At 37.4% G+C, this 22,879-nt stretch overlaps 1 protein-coding gene and 1 pseudogene across 1 annotated transcript in view; one reads left to right on the top strand and one right to left on the bottom strand.

The window, feature by feature from the left end:
- Nucleotides 1-22,879, top strand: part of LOC149190468 (uncharacterized) — a 111,376-nt gene that overhangs the window by 992 nt on the left and 87,505 nt on the right. The gene's annotated exons all lie outside the window — the stretch shown is intronic.
- Nucleotides 9,127-10,610, bottom strand: LOC149190469 (uncharacterized; annotated as a pseudogene).

A 22,879-nucleotide genomic window follows, 5' to 3' on the forward strand; every position in this document is an offset into this window, starting at 1 on the left:
ATGCCACAGAATTTAGAATTAACTCAGGATTTGCTTCAGGTTTTCTAGGGCTTACAAACCCGAAGCCCAAAATTTCATCAGACATGACATGTGCAAATTTATCCTGCTGTAGTCAATATTGGATGCCGTCATATCATTTCAAACCTCTCATTGATCAACTGGAATTTGTTGCGTAGATAGTGAACAAGAGTTTGACTTTGTGTCAATTGTTGGTCTTTTCTCCAAATATCATAAGAGATCCTCAGGCTTCCCTCAGAGGCAGGCCTAAACAAGCCCTCTGTAATCATTTAGGTCCCCAGATGAACCATTAGCTTATGAAAAATTCCTTCAGTACATAGATTACAACATGCAGCAAGTAGAAGATATAATCCACAAACGTTATCTGCGTGTCCTCTGATATAATCCTTGAAGCTAAAGGCAATCAATGGTGATCAGCAGTCTTTAGTGCCTCAATCAAGACCTATAATGTTGAATATAGGTTTAGGATTTTCAATTTTTGTACCAAGTTGTCCTTTTGATTACCATCAATCTTGCTGCTTTAGTACTAAATCAGTCATTTTTCTGTTAGTCCATGATGTTAGCACTCCTGCTATAAATGATTCTTCCAAATACCCTTCCTGTTTCAACAAAAATGGCAGTACCAGGCTTTAGTAAAAAAGATTCTTGCATAGAGCAATACACATCGCAGTATAAAACCTCTTCCTGGTCATCATGGCAACAATTGTCATCTTAGCTAAGGCAGCCTTTCACAGCCAACAATCTTACTATAGTCAATGGCATCATTATGAGCTCAACATAGCCATGGCAAGTTAAACATCAGTTTATTAATGAACCCTTGAACAGCAACAAGCACAAACTCGCTACAACAAAAGTCTAAAGATCAATTTAGAATGGGGCTCGGGTTTTGTTTCAAAATATTCGATTTCATGCCACGGCTTCAATAATGCCACAGAATTTAGAATTAACTCAAGATTTGCTTCAGGTCTTCTAGGGCTTACAAACCCGAAGCCGAAAATTTCATCAGACTTGACATGTGCAAATTTATCCTGCTGTAGTCAATATTGGATGCCATCATATCATTGCAAACCTCTCATTGATCACCTGGAATTTGTTGCATAGATAGTGAACAAGAGTTTGACTTTGTGTCAATTGTTGGTCTTTTCTCCAAATATCATAAGAGATCCTCAGGCTTCCCTCAGAGGCAGGCCTAAACAAGCCCTCTGTAATCTACACGTTTAGATCCTCAGATGAACCATTAGCTTATGAAAAATTCCTTCAGTACATAGATTACAACATGCAGCAAGTAGAAGATATAATCCACAAATGTTATCTGCGTGTCCTCTGATATAATCCTTGAAGCTAAAGGCAATCAATGGTGGTCAGCAGTCTTTAGTACCTCAATCAAGACCTATAATGTTGAATATAGGTCTAGGATTTTCAATTTTTGTACCAAGTTGTCCTTTTGATTACTATCAATCTTGCTGCTTTAGTACTAAATCAGTCATTTTTCTGTTAGGCCATAATGTTAGCACTCCTGCTATAAATGATTCTTCCAAATACCCTTCCTGTTTCAACAAAACTGGCAGTACCAGGCTTTAGTAAAAAAGATTCTTGGATAGAGCAATACACATCGCAGTATAAAACCTCTTCCTGGTCATCATGGCAACAATTGTCATCTTAGCTCAGGCAGCCTTTCACTCAGCATACTCAAGTACATTAATCATGACACAGCCAACAATCTTACTATATTTCATGGCATCATCATTATGAGCTCAACATAGCCATGGCAAGTTAAACATCAGTTTATTAATGAACCCTTGAACAGCAACAAGCAAAAACTCGCTACAACAAAAGTCTAAAGATCAATTTAGAATGGGGCTCGGGTTTTGTTTAAAAATATTCGATTTTATGCCATGGCTTCAATAATGCCACAGAATTTAGAATTAACTCAGGATTTGCATCAGGTCTTCTAGGGCTTACGAACCCGAAGCCCAAAATTTCATCAGACTTGACATGTGCAAATTTATCCTGCTGTAGTCAATATTGGATGCCATCATATCATTTCAAACCTCTCATTGATCACCTGGAATTTGTTGCATAGATAGTGAACAAGAGTTTGACTTTGTGTCAATTGTTGGTCTTTTCTCCAAATATCATAAGAGATCCTCAGGCTTCCCTCAGAGGCAGGCCTAAACAAGCCCTCTGTAATCTACACATTTAGGTCCTCAGATGAACCATTAGCTTATGAAAATTTCCTTCAGTACATAGATTACAACATGCAGCAAGTAGAAGATATAATCCACAAACGTTATCTGCATGCCCTCTGATATAATCCTTGAAGCTAAAGGCAATCAATGGTGATCAGCAGTCTTTAGTACCTCAATCAAGAGCTATAATGTTGAATATAGGTCTAGGATTTTCAATTTTTGTACCAAGTTGTCCTTTTGATTACTATCAATCTTGCTGCTTTAGTACTAAATCAGTCATTTTTCTGTTAGTCCATGATGTTAGCACTCCTGCTATAAATGATTCTTCCAAATACCCTTGCTGTTTCAACAAAACTGGCAGTACCAGGCTTTAGTAAAAAAGATTCTTGGATAGAGCAATACACATCGCAGTATAAAACCTCTTCCTGGTCATCATGGCAACAATTGTCATCTTAGCTAAGGCAGCCTTTCACAGCCAACAATCTTACTATAGTCAATGGCATCATTATGAGCTCAACATAGCCATGGCAAGTTAAACATCAGTTTATTAATGAACCCTTGAACAGCAACAAGCACAAACTCGCTACAACAAAAGTCTAAAGATCAATTTAGAATGGGGCTCGGGTTTTGTTTCAAAATATTTTATTTTATGCCACGGCTTCAATAATGCCACAGAATTTAGAATTAACTCAAGATTTGCTTCAGGTCTTCTAGGGTTTACAAACCCGAAGCCAAAAATTTCATCAGACTTGACATGTGCAAATTTATCCTGCTGTAGTCAATATTGGATGCCATCATATCATTTCAAACCTCTCATTGATCACATGGAATTTGTTGCATAGATAGTGAACAAAAGTTGGACTTTGTGTCAATTGTTGGTCTTTTCTCCAAATATCATAAGAGATCCTCAGGCTTCCCTCAGAGGCAGGCCTAAACAAGCCCTCTGTAATCTACACGTTTAGATCCTCAGATGAACCATTAGCTTATGAAAAATTCCTTCAGTACATAGATTACAACATGCAGCAAGTAGAAGATATAATCCACAAATGTTATCTGCGTGTCCTCTGATATAATCCTTGAAGCTAAAGGCAATCAATGGTGATCAGCAGTCTTTAGTACCTCAATCAAGACCTATAATGTTGAATATAGGTCTAGGATTTTCAATTTTTGTACCAAGTTGTCCTTTTGATTACTATCAATCTTGCTGCTTTAGTACTAAATCAGTCATTTTTCTGTTAGGCCATAATGTTAGCACTCCTGCTATAAATGATTCTTCCAAATACCCTTCCTGTTTCAAAAAAACTGGCAGTACCAGGCTTTAGTAAAAAAGATTCTTGGATAGAGAAATACACATCGCAGTATAAAACCTCTTCCTGGTCATCATGGCAACAATTGTCATCTTAGCTCAGGCAGCCTTTCACTCAGCATACTTAAGTACATTAATCATGACACAGCCAACAATCTTACTATATTTCATGGCATCATCATTATGAGCTCAACATAGCCATGGCAAGTTAAACATCAGTTTATTAATGAACCCTTGAACAGCAACAAGCAAAAACTCGCTACAACAAAAGTCTAAAGATCAATTTAGAATGGGGCTCAGGTTTTGTTTCAAAATATTCGATTTTATGCCACGGCTTCAATAATGCCACAGAATTTAGAATTAACTCAGGATTTGCTTCAGGTCTTCTAGGGCTTACAAACCCGAAGCCCAAAATTTCATCAGACTTGACATGTGCAAATTTATCCTGCTGTAGTCAATATTGGATGCCATCATATCATTTCAAACCTCTCATTGATCACCTGGAATTTGTTGCATAGATAGTGAACAAGAGTTTGACTTTGTGTCAATTGTTGGTCTTTTCTCCAAATATCATAAGAGATCCTCAGGCTTCCCTCAGAGGCAGGCCTAAACAAGCCCTCTGTAATCTACACATTTAGGTCCTCAGATGAACCATTAGCTGATGAAAATTTCCTTCACTACATAGATTACAACATGCAGCAAGTAGAAGATATAATCCACAAACGTTATCTGCGTGTCCTCTGATATAATCCTTGAAGCTAAAGGCAATCAATGGTGATCAGCAGTCTTTAGTACCTCAATCAAGAGCTATAATGTTGAATATAGGTCTAGGATTTTCAATTTTTGTACCAAGTTGTCCTTTTGATTACTATCAATCTTGCTGCTTTAGTACTAAATCAGTCATTTTTCTGTTAGTCCATGATGTTAGCACTCCTGCTATAAATGATTCTTCCAAATACCCTTGCTGTTTCAACAAAACTGGCAGTACCAGGCTTTAGTAAAAAAGATTCTTGGATAGAGCAATACACATCGCAGTATAAAACCTCTTCCTGGTCATCATGGCAACAATTGTCATCTTAGCTCAGGCAGCCTTTCACTCTTGGAGAATCGAATCCTCTTGAGTCTTGACAAATTACCTGGAACAAATAGAAGGGATAACTGCTTACTTTCGATACACTCTTCCAAATCGGCAATTCCCTGCCTTGCACGTTTCAGTTTGCAATCTATGTTATAACCCCACTACACCAACGCATTCAACACAACTTTCATCAGTTCGATGCCTCTTTCCAATAAGAGTAGACCTCAACTCCTCGGAAGAACGATTTGATTCCCAGCGATGGAAATAAACAACAGACCTGTATCCTTCATTCCCTTGTTTGGACGAATGGGGATTACCCAATCTTCACTTCTACGCTAGACATTCTCAACACAGGGTAGATTGATTTCACTCAGTCCTCAAATGAAGTTCGCCTATCTCACATACAGACATCATTCTCTTAACGAGTTCAACCTCGTTCCTCCAGACATCATTCTCCTAACGAGTTCAACCTCGTTTCTCCAGGGTAAATTTTTACATAAAACCTCCTCGAATTCTCAAATTTAATTCGATTCCAGTTTTGTCTTGCACATAGATTTCCTTTCTGCTTGTCCTGTAAACAAAGTTAGCATACACAGAGTTGTCCTCCCCCCACTGTTGCGAATTCTCAGCATATGATTTACTCCTCTTCTGTGATGGATTTTACCCTCTTGTTCATCAGCTGTTCTGAATTGGCATATTCATATTAGACTAATACACACATAGAGACAATCACAAATGAAAATCCTTTTGGTTAATCCATCATGGATTCCAAATGTGCACACAAACTGGAACTAGCCAATTAAATATTCACAGAGACTATTAACATAATGAAAACACTTTCTTTCATTAAAAAACTGTACATACATATCCTTAGAAACACCTTGGGTTCAAATCTTCACTCCATGGCCTGACTAATCTTCCTTTGGCCGTCTTTCTATTGTGCCCCCCAGGCTTACATTTTAAACTTGGAAGGTTAGTGCTAGAATCCCCAACTGATTTCTAACTCCCTATAACTAATTACACAATATCTTTCATTATATCCTGTGTCATACTCATCTAACTAATAAGCCATTTACACAATAAATTAGGGAAAACAAATACCTATCTTCTTAGTGACTCTATCTTTCTAAAACTAATTACAAATTTAGGAAAATATAATTAAATCCATTAATGGAAACCACTCCCTTTAGTAATTTCAAGACCCCCATAGGTCTTATACAAAAGAGTGGATTTTTGATGGGAAATGCTCCTGCATCATTATTTAATAGCAAGAGTGGAATGTATTGAATCGGAAGTCTCACAGCTTGTTTTTATGGTTGCCTTCCTTCGATAGATGTAGAGCCAGAGAGAAAACTGCCCAGCCTTCTCTATTGCGTATCAGATGGTGAACACAATTCTTAGCTCATTGAATAAATTGCTCCTGAAACTAGATGTGGATTTATAAAATTTCTTAAGGGCTTGATCTTAAGAACAATTCCTTCCCCTCAGGTGCAAGGTCTGAGTGGTAGCCATTCCAACAAACTCACTTGGTGTGTCCGCCGGGCCTTATGCTTTTGTTACCCATGCGGCATGGGTGAGGCATGCCACAGAGAGAACGAAACACCTGTTTACATTCTAACACTTCTCCAACCTCACCAGTTAACAAATACCCATCGACAATATATTAATTTTATGAATTTTTACTTAGATCAAGGTGGTCTGTGGGACTAGTATTGTAGCCTAACATTGAAGTTAGGCCCTATATTGCAATCTCTTATGCTTCTACTTTCTCAAATGTATCGGTCGTTAGAAGTTGCTGAAGAGAGTTGGTGTTTGTTTTCTTATCTGTGGGTTTTGTGTTGGTCTGGGCTTAAGTCACCTGGTTTATATTCAAACTTGGGAACAACAGAATTTGACAGTATGTGCCAGTGTAAAAGTATATGATATAATTCACCATTACATTGGCCAAATGAATTAAGTGGATTTTTAGTTTCATTATAACTTCATGTCTATATCTTATTTATCTATCTTTTTCCTCTAAGCAAAATGTGGCAGATTTTCCCCCAAATATCTGGATGGAGGGTGCTTTAACTGCCATTGACAACCGTAGCTGGTAACCTGGCATTTTCATTGGGACTCAAACCTCAGCTGGACGAGAATTGGAGACCCCCTGACAAACTCTGCCTTGAAACAGTCTGTTCAAACTTCAAACTGATCGACCCAATTCATTGAGCTTATCGATCTATCTACCTATCTACATGGATTTTGTTTTTATCTTTTTATAAGTTCAACAAAAAGAGGAAGCTCAAGATTTTTGTAAATATTATTGAAAAATCCTGATTGGATGATTTGGTTTTGCTTTTAAATTTTTCAAGTAACAAAAAATGAATCTTAAAGATTTCTTTTAAAATTTATTATCTTGAGTAAATTCACTATTGGTTGAGATTCAGTGAAATTCATTCTTTTTGAAATAAATCACCAGATGTGGGTGACTAAGGATTGAAGTTATCTACACAAGACCTATGGACTGTTTCTCTTTTTTGAAGACACCGAGGATATTTTGGATGTTGTTTTCCACGCTTTGGTTTTGATGTTCCTATGCTATAAAGAGCTGTTGTCATTGGAATAAAAAACCAATGATGTTGGTACCTTGATAAAGCACCGAGTTTGGTCTTTTGGTTAAGAGAACATGGCCACAGGTAGAAGATTTTGTTCTGCCTTTTTTGTTTGGAGAAGTAGGGTCTTTAGGAAGTTGCTTCTCCAAAGAAATCTAAACTGCAATGAGTCGATGACTAGCTATCATTGGGAAAAGAATGAGCAAGGTGTCCATATTTGAAACTGTTTCTACACTTGAAGGAAATATTCTTGTCATTGAGAGAATTCTCTCAAGAATAAGTTAGAGTCTGCCAATCTGGAGTTTGATCAAAGCTGGTAAATGTTCATAAGGGAGGAGCCCAAGCTATTGCAACTTGTTAAAATTTTGATGCATATCAAAATTCCAAGGGCAAAGTTGTAAGTCTTACCCACATTGGGGGTTAAAGAAGCAAAGTATTTTAAGGGGATGCCTCATTAAATAGTCTTGGCTCTTCCCATTTGCCATTCCTAGTATTGTATGAGCCTTGAGGGGCAAACATGTGATTTTCATCAGATAACAAGAGTTTTAGGATGATATATATGGATCAATGGATAGATTTGGGGTACACTCCTTCATATAGTTTCCTCCATTCATAATAGTTTTCCTTACACTCATATGGTTGGAGGTGCTACTTTTGTTTTAATGGGGGAAACTCACATTTTTCCTTCGTGGATTGTCATGGTCATGGCTCATCTATTGGTATTTCTCATGTTGCATGCCTTTGATTGATTGATTACTTGTTTGATATGTGTCATGGATGCTAGCTACCTTACATGTTTGGCATCATGGTGTTTTTCTTGGTATCTTGTTCATCATATTTAAAAAGTTTGTAGCCTAACTACTAGAAATTTTTGTAATGTTCCCTATTGATTAATTGCCCAAGGGAGGACAAAGTAGCCTATCCAACCCTATAGGCTATAGTCAATGATAAAGGGGGAAACCCATTATCCAATGTTTTTGACAACATTGGGTAAATTTGGGGTAATTGGGGCAAAACTTGTGGAAGAAGCCAAAATTGGGGCTATGTGGAGGGAAAATTGTAACCCCTCACACTAACATAAAGAGAAGAGACCCCATAAGGAATCTATAAATAAGAGAGAGATGAAACCATTTCATCATCATTTTGGATTGAATATTTTTGTTTGTGACCTGAGGCTTTGAGGGTTTTAAGACCCTTTTCCCTTTTGATTGGTTTCGGTGGTGATGATCCCACCCTAGCAAATCTTCTCTCTTTCTCTAAAAACTATTTGGCATAATTTTTTGAGGCATTTTCTTCATTTGGTTGTGGCAAGCAAGAAGAGTTTTGGGGATTAATTAACTTGAGGAGGTTGTTTGAGGCATATTATTTGTTTGCGGCAGATGAGGGTTTGGAAAAAGACACTACTGTGGCTCTAATAGCGCAATCTCAGATTACCTTGTCACTGTGTTGAAGTGTGGATTCCACCACAGGAGGAGCGAGGGTCTACCCTCATTCCCAACCAACGAATTATTATTACCAAGCTGCAGACCAATAAAGTGTAGGCAATAGGTTTGTTACAAACAACCCTACGTTGATGTAAAGTAATATTGGACAGCGAGATAGTCCTGGTGGCAGCGTAGGTTCTTGTGACAATTTGAAGCTGCAGAAGAGATAAGGCAAGGACCCTGTAACAGACTATAGTCGTGGAAAGATTAAACGAGGACACTAGTAACCGTAAATGTGGGAGAGCTCAGGAAGGCCACAACTTATACCTCTAAGCTTGTGTTGAGTGAAGGATGACTACTAAGGTCGTAGAGGTTGAGCTGGGATGTGGTATCAAGTCAAACTTGAAGGAGTTACCTATGTAATACGATAATAAGACAGTCAACCTAGTCAGGGTATCACTTGAGTAACGAAATTGTTAAAAGTCACGCTGTTTCGTAAGCAGTCCTATAAGTGTGTTTGTTGGGTCAAGATTGTGATTAGAGTTTTGATGGTAGTTTCAATCACATAATTGCCTGTTCTTAGTATTCGGGAGACTTCCCTATAGTTGTTAAATTAGAATTGATTATATATTATGAACTTGTTGCATAGTTATATTGTTGTGATTCCTATCCCTGTCTGAAATTGAAAAAAATAGTACAATTTATCTGGTAATTTTGTAATCCTAAGCGCAAAATTCCTTAGGGACATTATAGTGGGATCACAACATTAGAGTGAACATGTCACATTCTAACTTCCTTTTATGCAACCATGAATCTTCAACATAAATCTTTCCAGAAAATTAGTATTGTCTTTGATCAATTCAAAAGGTTGTGAGGAACTTGCAAAATCAACTTTGAGAGAGGAACATTTTACACAATTTGATCTGCCCCCCTCTTCACCATTAGCCATATAATCATCACAACTTCTTTCACGCTACTGATAAGAGCATGATAATGTTTTCTCTGAGAGTTTTCACTTTTATCCCCTACACAAGTTTTTGTTTCACTGGATTAGTCTTCAAACAATTAGGAAGTGATTGACACTCTCGCTCTTTTTCTCCATCATTGGATTCCTTATCTCACACACAATGCAAAAATGATGTGCGCACATCATAAGTGGGACTCTCATGTTGCTTTGACCAATCACTAACCTTGTTGTTAGAACATTCCACATGAGAGTGTAGTGTGCCCATGGTTCCTTGAACACAACGTTCCATGCTGCACGTATCAACTCTAGTAACAATGTTAAAGAAACTATTGTTTTCTGTAATATTGTTTCTAGCAAGACCAACATCTTGTAGAGAGCTGTAGTCTATCAATGTTTGAATGATTTTAAGAATTCCAATATTCTCAAGAGCACATTTGTTTATCATCAGTATCTTCAAATGACAACACGATTTTGCAAGGAGGTGCCCAAATACATTTGCACCCCTCACGTTGAGTTGGTTCCCACTCAAATTTAATTGAACAAGACCATGCAAAATTAATTCTTAACAAAACTTTGATCCTTAATGGGGATCGATATCACAAAAAGACATATCAAATGTGGTCAATGCTGTTCTTTGTGTTGTGAGGCCACTACTTAATTTCAAATATCTAAATAATCTAATGTCCGTGCCTTCAATTGCCACTACTAAGATACTTGACGATGATTGAAGAAGATCACAAAGACTGTTGATATTATGTCCAATCTCACATTTGTTATGGTAAGTTATGAAAATCTTTACAACATGGAAAGTTTCTCAACTTAGTCTTGGTATTCCCATAAATATGGTTGTTTTTTCCCCTTGATAATTTCAAAAGTCTAAACTCCAAGTGCGATGCATCACCATTTTTCTTGATTTTTGCGCGAGTAAAAGAACAACTCTGCAAATTCAAGATTGCCAATGCTTTACATTCTTCAATAATTGTAGTTAGAATGTGACCACAATGATTTTTCAAGAGATTCCCAGATAGATTCATTGCTTTACGCTGAGACAAAGACACAAAACATTTCAAAATCTAAAGGAGACAGCTTGACCCCAGTCGATTATTATGCAAATCCAATGTCAAACCAAGATCTTTTATTTTTGATGTTGTATTCGTTCTTGTAAATTGCATACATCTTAAAAATCCAAATCTTTGTGAGATAAATCCAAGACTGAGAATATTCAATCTTCACTAATTGTTTTTAAGTAAAGACAACATAGACGACCCATCCAACTCATATTCAGATGCCTCAATTGCACATTATGGAAATTTCATGCTGTATAATTTGCTCAAGAGCTTTGGATTAGGGGTTTGATTGCATCTCTTGCAAAAAATTAAATATCGTTTTGCCACTGTGATTGGAATCTATCTTGGTTCAATCTCATTCTCACTTAAATGATGATAATGAGCTTGAATTAGGATGGATTCCAATATCATTGATAGAATGATATTTATATTTTTGCAAAGGATGCAATCAAACCCTTAATCCAAAGCTCTTGAATAAATTATACAACATGAAGTTTCCAGATGGTGTAAGTGAGGCATCTTACTGTAAGTTATATGGGTGGTCTGTGTTGCCTTTGCTTAAAGAAATTGGTGAAGATTGAATATTCTTAGCCTTGGATTTATTTCACAATGATCTAAATTTTTATGCTGTACGCAATATATAAGAAACGGTTGCAATGTCGAAAATAAAAGATCTTGGTTTGACATTGAATCTACATAATAAGTCACTGGGGTCAAGTTATTTCCTTTAGATTTCAAAATGGCCTGCATATTTGTCTCGAATTTAAACAATGAATCTATTTGGGAATTTCCTGAAAGATCATTGTGGTCGCATTCTCGCTACAATTATTTTAGAATGCAAAGCATTGGTAATCATGAATTTGCAAAGTTGTTTTCTTACTGGTGCAACAATCAAGAAGATTGGTAATGCATTGAACTTAGAGTTTAGACTTGTGAAATTATCAATGGGAAAAGACAACCCCATTTATGAGAATACCATGGGTAAGTTGTTGAATAAGCTTTCAATGTTGAAAAACTTTTTAGAACTTGCCATAACAGATGCGAAACTGGATATAATATCAACAAAAGTCTTTGCAATTTTCTTCAGTCATCATCAAGTATTTCAACAGTGGAAATTGGAGACACAGGCATTGGATTATTTGGAGCTTTGAAATTAAGTGGGCGTTTGACAACATGAAGAACAACATTGACCATGCTTTGTCAAAAATTAAGTTTGCATGCCCTTGTTCAATTAAATTTGAGTGGGAACCAACTTGAGTAGGAGGGGTGCGAATGTAATTTGGCACTTCCTTGAAAAATCATGATGTTATTTGAAGATATTGATGATAAACAAATGTTATCTCAAGAAGATTCGAATTCGTAAAATCATTTAAACATTGTCAGATAACAACTCTCTACAAGATGTTGGTATCGCTGGGAACAATATTACAGAAACGATAATTTCTTTAACAATTTTATTGAAGCTGATACATGTAGTATGAAAAATTGAGTTTAGGGAGCCAAGGGCACACTAAACTATCGTGTGGAATGTTCTGACATTAGGTTCGGTGATTGGGCAGAGAAAAGTGAGAGCTCCACTTCTGATGCATGCACATCATTTTTGCATTGTGTGAGTGATAAGGAATACAATGAAGCAAAGAAGTAGGAGTGTCAATCACTTCTTATTTGCTTGGAGACTAATTCGAGTGAAACAAAAACTTGTGTAGGGGATAAACATGAAAACTCTCAAGAGAAAACATTGTCATGTTCTTGTTAGCATCGTGAAAGAAGCTGCGATGCTTATATGATTGATGGTGAAGAGGGGGTAGATCAGATGGTGTGAATTATTTCTTTTTCAAGATTGATTGTGCAAGTTCCTCACAGCCTTCTGGATTAATCAAGGACAATACTAATTTTTCTGAAAAGATTTATGTTGAAGATTCATGGTTGCATAAAAGAAAGTTAGGATATGATGTGTTCAAGTACCGGTTAAAGAGATTACTAGGACAACTCTAGATAACGTCTAATATACTGAAGTTTGTTGTCAAGTGGAAATCCAACCCATCTCTCAGGGCAAGTCTCATTAACCTGGGTAATTCTTTAATGAGGGAGAACTTAACTCCCTATTTTGTGAATAATGTTAGATATAGACAAAGGTCAAACAAAATTTGATGAGAAGACATACCAAATGCAAAATAGAATTAAGCACGAGAGTATGCTTTTATAGGAAGAAAAACAATTGTTGTAGGATATGAAAGGGATATTTGGCCACATCGATAAAATTCAAGAATGTAGTAAAATTTTGGATCAAGGATTGGATTCCCTGAAAAAGCAGATCTTTCAAGTAAAGAAGGATGTGCATGCCATTAAGAAAGAATTTGGTGCCTTCAACTTTGGTTTAAGGCAATTGAGGGATCAGTGGAATGGTGTAAACTTTATATGACAAGAAACATCAAAGGCTCCAAAAACGCAGGAATATGAGCCACCATTGATCACCTGGGATGGACTAACGTCAACACTTGCAATATATAAGTCTAATGGGGGTTTTATTATGAGCGCAAGCCACAATCTTGGAGGACTAGAAATTGACCGGGGTATCAATTTTAATTACAATAGTGGATAGCCTGCCCCTGAATCTATTATTGACAAGATTTATGGCAACATTTAGTGTATCTCAGAAATCCAAATGGAAAATAATTCAAATCTATATTTATCTAGATTGGGGATTACCAAGTTTAGCAGTTTTACTGTAGAAGTTGCTAATCCTATTTCTGAGCACATGGAGTTGCTAGACAATGTCTTTGTTTTTAAACTCATAAAGGTCTTCATAACACAATTGGCTCTTAGGTTCAAATTAGATGCAATGCATGCCATAACTGGTGATTTCACTCAACTCATCTTTGTGAATAAACTTGGGGCAAATGCAGACTCTAGATTTAATATAATTCCTTTAGAGGATTTTGGGAATGAGAATCCATATCCCAACCTAACGCTTGCTAAGGAGTTGCTGAATATTATACATAGTATAAATGCACCAGAAATTGGAGCTGCTAGATTTTTTGGCAATCTCATGGATGCGGGGAAACTGTCAATATGTGAAGACGGCAACTTAGTGACTAGTTTTGATCACATTCTTGAGAAATATGGAAAGCTAGTATTTGTTGCAGACATTGCTAAAGAACATTGGAAAACCTATGGTCAATATGGTTATGAGTGCAAATTAGAAGGAACCATCAAAAGGGTTGAACATCTACATGGTCTGATTTCTAACATCAAGGGAGGAGAATGAGGTTGACAACACCAGAGCTTGCAATTGCTTGAGGGAAAGCAATCTTGGGAAGGGGGACTGTAACGTTCACCTATTAATTAATTGCACAAGGGAGGATGAAGTAGACTATCCAACCTTGTAGGCTGTAGTCAATGATAATGGGGGAAACTCATTATCCAATGTTTTGGTGGCAACATTGGGTAAATTTGTGGTAATTGGGGCAAAACTTGTGGAAGAAGCCAAAATTGGGGCTATGTGGAGGGAAATTTGTAACCCGTCACACTAAAATAAGGAGAACAGACCCCATAAGGAATCTATAAATAAGAGAGATGAAATCATTTCATCATCATTGTGGATTTGATATTTCTGTTTGTGAGCCGAGGCTCTGAGGGTTTTGAGACCCCTTTTCCCTTTTGATTGGTTTCTGTGGTGATGATCCCACCCTAGCTAATCTTCCCTCTTTCTCTAAAAACTGTTTGGTGTAATTCGTTGCAACATTTTCTTCATCTAGTTGTGGAAAGCAAGAAGAGTTTTGTGGATTAATTAACTTAAGGAGGCTATCTGAGGCATATTATTTGTTTGCTGCAAACGAGAGTTTGAAAAAGGACACTACTATGGTTTTGATAGGGCAATCCGGGATTACCTTGTAACTGTGTTGAAGTGTGGAGTCGACCACAGGGGTGAGGGTCTACCCTCAATCCCAACCAGCGAATTACTTCGCGTAGCTGCGGACTAGTAAAGGTTTAGTGTTTGCTCTGTTACAAATAGCCATATGTGAATGTAAAGCAAGATTGGACAACAAGATAGTCCTGGTGGCAACATGGATTCCTGTGACATTTTGAAGTTGTAACATAGATAAGGTGAGGACCTTGTAGCAGACTGTAGATGCGGAAAGATTAAACGAGGACACTAGTAACCGTAAATGTGGAAGAGGTTAGGGACGCTGCAACTTATAGCTATAAGTTTGAGTTGAGTGACATAGGACTACCGAGGCTGTAGAGGATGAACTAGGAAGCGTTTTCAAGTAAGACTTGGAGGTTGGTTGTGCAGTACGACAACAGGACAATCAACCCAGTTAGGTTATCACTTGAGTAACAAAATTGTTAAAAGTCAAGTTGTTTTGTAAGCAGTCTTGTAAGTTTTTGTTGGGTCAAGGTTGTGATTAGAGTTACAATCACATATTGCCAGTTCTTTGTGTTGGAGAGATTGCCTTAGGAGTAGCTGTCAAATTAGAACTGATTATATATTATGAAACTGCTGTGTATTTATATTGTGTTGATTTCTATACCTGTTTGAAATTGAAAAAATTAGTACAATTTATCTTGTGATCTTGTAACCCTAAGGGTAAAATTCCCTAGGGACGTTACATTTTTGACCTTTCTTGGGCAAATTTTCTGGCCGATTTTGTCTGAAATCCAATGGGGATTTCTTGGAATGGTAATTTTGAGCTTTGTAATCTACACAATTTCAACGCCTTAGGGGTTTTTAAGGGCGCTAAATCCATTCATGCATTCAAAAATGCAGTTTAAATAATGAAAATTCACAATCTCACAAATATTTTTAACATTGGATTCTGGTTGAAATGGTAAAAATGTCTAATGGTTAGTCTGCTCCTTTAGAAGGTGCTACACCTTTGCTCATGTATGATGGTTCTAGCCCCCAAAGGGGTTGGATAATGATGGTGTGAGGTAGTGAAATGGCTTTTGTGTGGAGAAACCTAGTGATTATTGATAGATTGATAGTGACATGGCATATCTCTAGTGCATGGCAGTGTTATGTTTGTTTGTTACTAGGGACAATGTTCCACATGGTTCCATTTTGTTAAGTTGCTCTAATCATAACATGACTATGGTGGGTGGGGTTTATATGTTTGTAGTGGTATATGTTGTGTGTCCTAACACCCTATGGGTTTGTTTTGTTTAAGGGTTATGTCATAGCATGGTGGCAACTTACTCTTGGAGAGTGCTTTGCTTACTCACCCTGTGTCACATGGTTCCGTGAATTTATGTGGTTTATTTGGTGGCATTTGAACTTGGCTTAGGCTCCTAGTTTGAGCACCCTTGTTTATTTGGATTATGGTCATACTCTGAGTGGTTATTATGAGGTGTATTATCGATTTAAGTGGAGCCGTCACCTTGTTGGCACACATGTTGAGGCATGTTACACCTTTTTATTATTATTTTATTGTTGGATGATGGGGTAGCCCCCTCTTTATTGAGTTTGTTGGGCTATATTATGAGTTAGCACCATGGATATATTGCATGCGGAGGATGTTATTATATGGGTTGTTGATTCATCACTCTTGGGACATAACTATTTGCACACTATTTGAAGAATTATAACCATCTTGGATTTTAATTTATTTTTGGTTGGAGGTTTTGACATGGGCAAACACCTTGAATATGAGTTGAATGATGAGTTGGGTATAGATTGGAGAAGGATTATTTCCAATTTTGAGAGTGTTTTCTAGACCTAGGAGGTTTCAAATCCTAGATGTCTAGCTTGGTGGAGCTTTTATTTCAAAACCATTCACATATATTAATGGGACATTTCACCATGGGTCCCCACGTATTATTGATGCATATTTATTGTTTGATAGGATGTGTTAGTTGAGGTTTTTTCACTTGGTCAAAACCCCAATTTTTTTTTCTATTCTTGGACATGATTTATCATCATTTTGGAGGAGCGTTTACTTGAGGGAGTTATTTTATTATAAAATTGGAAATGCCTTAAACAAAATTCCATTTATTATTTCATGGAGCATTTGACATTGTCAACTAAACATTTTGGGAGGTGTTGCACCTTTCTTGAGCTTATCTTGTCGGAGGTTATTACATGGTATAACTAACCTCATTATTTTATAATTATTTAATTTGTCCCAATGAGTTGGTTATGTGAGAGCATTATTATATTGTTTTCCTTGGAGATAAGGGTGCAACTAGGTAAATCCAAGTCTATTTTATCATTTATTTTTGGAGAGAGTTGTGGATCTAGGAAAACAATTAATATTTTATTATAAAGGGAGTCGGAGTTGACTCTATTTAAAGAGTATCACTCGCCATTTGCAATGGATGGTTGGATTTGCAAGTAGTTCTCCTCTTGGAGCTTTTTGAATATGTTTTTGACGGCTTAGTGAGATGTGCAATGGTTATTTTTCATCATATGCGAAGCTTGTTTTTATTTCCAAGTGTTGTTGGTGAATGCTAGATATTTCCCGCAAAGAACTTGTTATGAGAGGCCATAAGGAAGGCTATATTTACCAAGTTGGAAGGGTTTAATGTGAGAGTTCTCTCAATCTCCTTTGATGTCTTACCTGTGAATGTATTATCTTTGAATGTCTTATTTGTGAATGTATTCTCATTCATCTATCATCTTGTTAAGAGTTGTTGTTAAATAAATACTTCATTATAGGACTCACCTTTATAGCGTAGTTTGAGAGTGGCGCCTCTAGGGCCATTCTATATTTTTGCACTATTTAATAAGAAGTTAAGCATGATTATGACATATTTACTAGCTTTATTTATTTTGAACCATTTATAAAATTGCTCTCTTGGTTTGACCTTCTGACTTCATTGGTCAAATATTGGATAGGCACTAGTCTTGGTACTCCATCATCCCATTTTTATGACACAACCATTGTTTTACTGTGTTGTGGTAATTTTAGTAATCCTAATTTAGGTAAGCCCCCCATGTGTTGGAGGAGAACCTGCCTAAAGCGAGGGGAAGAGATGATGTCGTGGCAATGGGTAGCCTTCTTGAGTTCCTCTAGGATAGACCTTGTATTTTAGAACTTCACCACTTCAAATGTAGGTTTGGGAGGTAACACTGTCATTTAAGGACCTCCTTCAAGGACAAATGTCTCCATCGATGGGCTTGGGAAAAACACAACAAGAGTAACCTCTTGTTTGTAGTGTGATATTTGTAATTTCAATATTGATATTTCTAGACCAAATATTTCTAGAATCCAGACTTTTTTCAACTGATGTCCAATTCTACTTTTTTACTTGTTCAATCTTTTGTTTTTGTTGAACATGGCTATTGTGAATTCAATCTATATAGGAAAATGGTAGACTTCACAAGCTTCTAGAATTAAAAAGAGTTGTATGGGACACTCAATTTTGTCCTTGTTGATTTTCCATGACACTCAAGAATCTGGTTTAGGTCTTAAAATCTCTGACATAAACACACTCAAACGCCACAACACTTGTACTTTGCACAACGGAATAACATACATCAATGAATCAACTAGTGCAGATGACAATTTTTAACTTTTTAAACCCACTTCTTGTTATATTACAATCTAGAATACAACAGTGTTAGGGCTCTTGTACCAGGGATCTTGGCCCTTACATACAACCCTAATACAAGGACACAACTGGGGCTTGGTGTCAATGACTTTGACCACCAATCTACCCTGAACAAAGTACAGTTGACCTACTTGCTAATGTGGTCACACACAACCCTTCCAATCCACGTACCTTGAACCAATGTTGCATTAATTGTTATCGGGATAATATCGGCATGAGGAAAAAATCGGAAAAAATCGTAATTATCGAGAAATAATCGGGAAAAATCGTTTGGTAGAAAAATATTCATTTTTTTTCAATTTTTTTAATATCTAAACCATCTACAACATAAAATAAATACATTGACACATAAATATGATAAAAGAACTAATATATAAGATGTTTAATATCATTTCTAGTGCTAAAATCACACATAACATTGAATCATGTCCTGAATAGTAAGTCTTGACTCCTGAGTCCCAACTCAGCCTCAAAATATCAACAAAAAATATAATAATGTATCTCATCATGTCATAATGTCATATACAATAAATGAAGAAAACAACTAAAGTCTAATCCTATTTATTTCCTTCGCCCTTCTTGCGAGAAAATGGCACAGCGTTCCCTTTCCCTCTAGATTAGATGCTGGTGCTGGTGGAGTTGGCAGTGGAGTCTGCTATGCTCTAGAAGCTGAAGAACTAGAAGTAGGAGCTATAGGAGGTAGACCACGTCCTCTACTGGTGGCAGGGGTAGCCTGGGCAGGTGGTGTCACTTCCTCCTCCTGTTCCTCCTCCTCCTGCTCCTGCTCCTGCTTCTGCTCCCCCTCCACTACATCCTGCACTAACCAATCATCAGTAGACTCCATGAGAGGCCTCTCGGCCTCAACCCTCCATGCAACAGTCGTGTCAATTCCATCCAATGAGATGGCCTCCACATCAGGGGTCCTCTCAAGTTGCCTAACCCACAATCGAATATTGTAGTAGACGTAGACCATGTCATTAAGTCGCTGGGACTCCAACCTGTACAAAGATCATGAAAGATCATGAAATAATAATTAATAATTATAAAAAAATATTGTTTAATGAATTCAAAAATCTATTTGGAAATTTGCAATATTTTAAATGTTTAAGTGTTAACCTGTTGCGCTTCTTGTTGTTTATTTTTTCAAATACACTCCAGTTGCGCTCACATCCTGAGAAGCTACATGTTTGGCTGAGGATGCGAATGGAAAGCTTTTGTAGAAGGGGTACCCTGCCACCATACATTCTCCACCATGCATCTACAACAAAATTACAAATAAAATTTTAAATAAACATAAGAAAAAAATGTAATTTGAAGAGACAATGAAATTTGAAACAAAGTTACAAACTAAAAAGTACCTGGCATTTTAATCGTCCTATCAGTGACAACCATGTTAAAGCCAAATGTGCTACCTGCCATCCTATATGTCTCAATTTCGTTAGAGATCTCTATACGTTCTGCTGGAGATCGCACCATCTTCTGGACACAGGATAATAATCCATCCATGATCTCAGCATCAAATACAAACCCACATGCGTAAGAAAATGCGGGGTTCACGAAAAGCCCAACAACATGAATGGGATGATGGAGTGTGTTGTTCCATCACTCATCAATCACTCCCCATAGGAGGAGTTGTCTCTAAAACCCATTATCTCCCTTATCATCATAGTAGGCCCGAATGGCTTCTTTTGCCTTGTCCATGGCCTCATACAAATAGCCCATTGCGGGCTTCTCACCATCAACCAACCGAAGAACCTTTACCAAAGGTTCAGTAAAAACGCACACCTCCTGCATTCTCGCCCAAAAGTCTTCCTGGCATGAAACTAGTCTGCATACGGCTTCTCCCTCTGGTTTGCGGCTCATTGGCAAAGCACGCCACTCCTCTGAAAGAAACATTCTCTTCACATCCCACATAGAATTCAAGAGGGATTGAAGAGATATGAAACTGGTGGCAAACCGTGTAATGGCGGGGCGCACCAACTCTTTGTTGTTGGTGAATCTTCTCATCAAGCTAAGCACAGATGTATGGTTATATATAGATTTTGTATTGCTTTTGGATGAATCAATAATATCTTTGACAAAGGTAATTTTCCATATGTCCTCCAACATCAAATCAATACAATGTGCAGCATAAGGTGTCCAAAATAAAGTAGGATGCCTGTCCATAAGCATCCTGCCAGTAGCGACATAATTTGCAGCATTGTCCGTTATGACTTGGACAACATTTTTCTGCACCCACCTCCAAAATAAACACATCTAGCAAATCACATAAAGTTCTTGCATCTTTGATTTGTGTAGATGCATCAACAGATTTGATAAACATAGTCCCCTTGGGACAACTAACCAAGAAGTTTATAAGGGTTCTCCCCTTTTGGTCAGTCCAACCATCTGACATAACAGTGCATTCTGTTTGTGCCCATGATGCCCTAAAATCCTCTAATCTTTGCGTGCAGTCAAGCTTTTCATTTTGAAGAATCCGGCCTCTGAAATCATGATACGAAGGGATTTTGTACCCCGGCCAACAGTTGCAATGACATCAATAGCAGGTTGGAAAAATGGATTATTCCTTACAATGCTGAAAGGAATATCACTCCAGAGGAGAAATTTTGCCAGCAACTTGTCAGCTTGTTCTTTCTCAGTTCTTTTTAGCATTGAACTGATAGATGGCTGTGAACTAGGTGTGGTTCGAGGAACAAAAAATGATGTGGCAGCTACTGGATTGGTTGATGCTGCAGTAGAACCAGTGCCACTTGCTTCAACCGACTTTTTTAGTTGCCTCTTCACTTCTTCTTTTGCCTCTCTATTCTGGTCTAAAACTTCCAATGCTTTCATGGCTCTTCGGATGAGTTCAGGATTTGTTTTTGTGCAAGGTCCTACGTCAAATCTAGGGATTTTTACAAGGTGATACTTCAATCTGTACACCCCCCTGGACATATGGAACCCACACAACTTGCAAGTCAAGTGTAGTCTATCATTCGGACCATCAGGTTGACCAAACTCCCAGAAAGGGTCCAATTTCCTTGGCATGTTTGTTTTTGAACTTTGAAGTTGAAAACTTGAATGGTGTTTCGGTGAAGTTGTGAACCTATGGGAAAATAAGGATTACAATTTAATATTTACAAGTTACAAACTTACAATTTAGTATTTTAATTTTTACATTGTACAAAAACTAAAAAAAATTACATACATTTTAAGAAACCCCATTCCAAACCCAACCAAAAAAACTAAAAAAACAATACATCAAAAACCCCATTCCAAACCCAACCAAAAAAATTAAAAAAAATTTACATTGGGCAAATTTCATAAACCCCATTCCAAACCCAAGTTACCCAACCAAAAACAATGAAAAAGAACATAAACAAAGTTTCAAAACAATGAAAACAAAAAAAAAAAAATTGGTGCCCATACCGTTTCTATGGAGATAATTGGTCTCCTCCTCTTGATTTTCTCCTCCACGCACTTGAAATAGCTCCAATCCTCTCCAAACAAAATCTCCAAGCCCTCTCCAACACTCCACTGCCCTCCGCGTGCTTAACTGTGCAAATGAAATGAAAAAAATCGACTTTTGCCTTATAAAACCGCGCGATCGTGACCCTCGGCAATAAATTAGGAAAAAATCATGTAAAAAAAAAACACGATTATTACTCGCGATAATATCGGTTTCAGGAAAAAATCGCGATAAATCAATAATATCGCGATTTTAACAACACTTCCTTGAACACATATGGTGTGTCCGCTTGCCTTTTCATCTGTAGCTCCTCAATTTACCTCTATCAATGAACACAACTCCTTTAGGTCATTGACCTTTGGCTCAATACGATCTGCCCTCTAACTATTCTTTTTTCATTCAAAGAGTCCAACTCATAGGGTCTTCATCACTCTGCCCACTTTTTCCATTCTTGCTGCTCTAATGATGGGTCAAACTTAGGGCTTGGAGGCTGCTCTCTTACTAGTGAAATTGCCCTCCTGTAACTCACTGATCTAGGGTGTAGAATGTAGCCCACTTGGTTGCCTTATCTTCCTTCAAGGATCAACCCTTAGGGCTTCAAAGCATCTGCCCTCTAATAGTTGTGTTATACTTCACATGGGATTTTACTTACGACTTGAAGCAAACCACTACAATCCTCCAGCGTTCTTCACTTTGGTTGCTCCATAAATTTGTCCAACCACAGTCAATTTCCTTGATAGATCTAGGACCCACAGAATTGCCCTCATCTAGTGCTTGGAAGACTGCCCTTTCTTTTGCAATTTGATCCTCACATTGCCTAGAACTAAGGCTCTTCTAGATTTCCTATTCAAACCCTATGAACAAACTTCAACCTTTCGACATTACTTCATTTCAACTCATTTGGCCTACACATCACTTTGTCCACTCCTGGAGACATTTATTGCGGCCCTCTCTAGACTCCTTTACTAACACTGAGCACTGAGATATACTGCGATATCAATAGTGATAGGACAACCTTATTGTCACACTCATCAAGTTCTTAGCCTCTCTCAATATAGCTTAGAATCAAGGTGGACTACTATAACTCCTTGGACAATCATTTTAGAATAGAACTATGGGACTGAACAACCCTAAACTAGGGCATATAACTTCTGTCCTAAATTCTTTAGGACAACCCTCCATCACTTAGCATTGAATCAATTGGGAGCCAAGTCAAACATACACTTTTCTAAGA

The sequence above is a fragment of the Pinus tabuliformis genome, chromosome 3_1 (genome assembly GCF_031772625.1).
Source record: "Pinus tabuliformis cultivar Carrire ecotype Pingquan chromosome 3_1, CPIR1, whole genome shotgun sequence".
NCBI lineage: Eukaryota > Viridiplantae > Streptophyta > Pinopsida > Pinales > Pinaceae > Pinus > Pinus tabuliformis.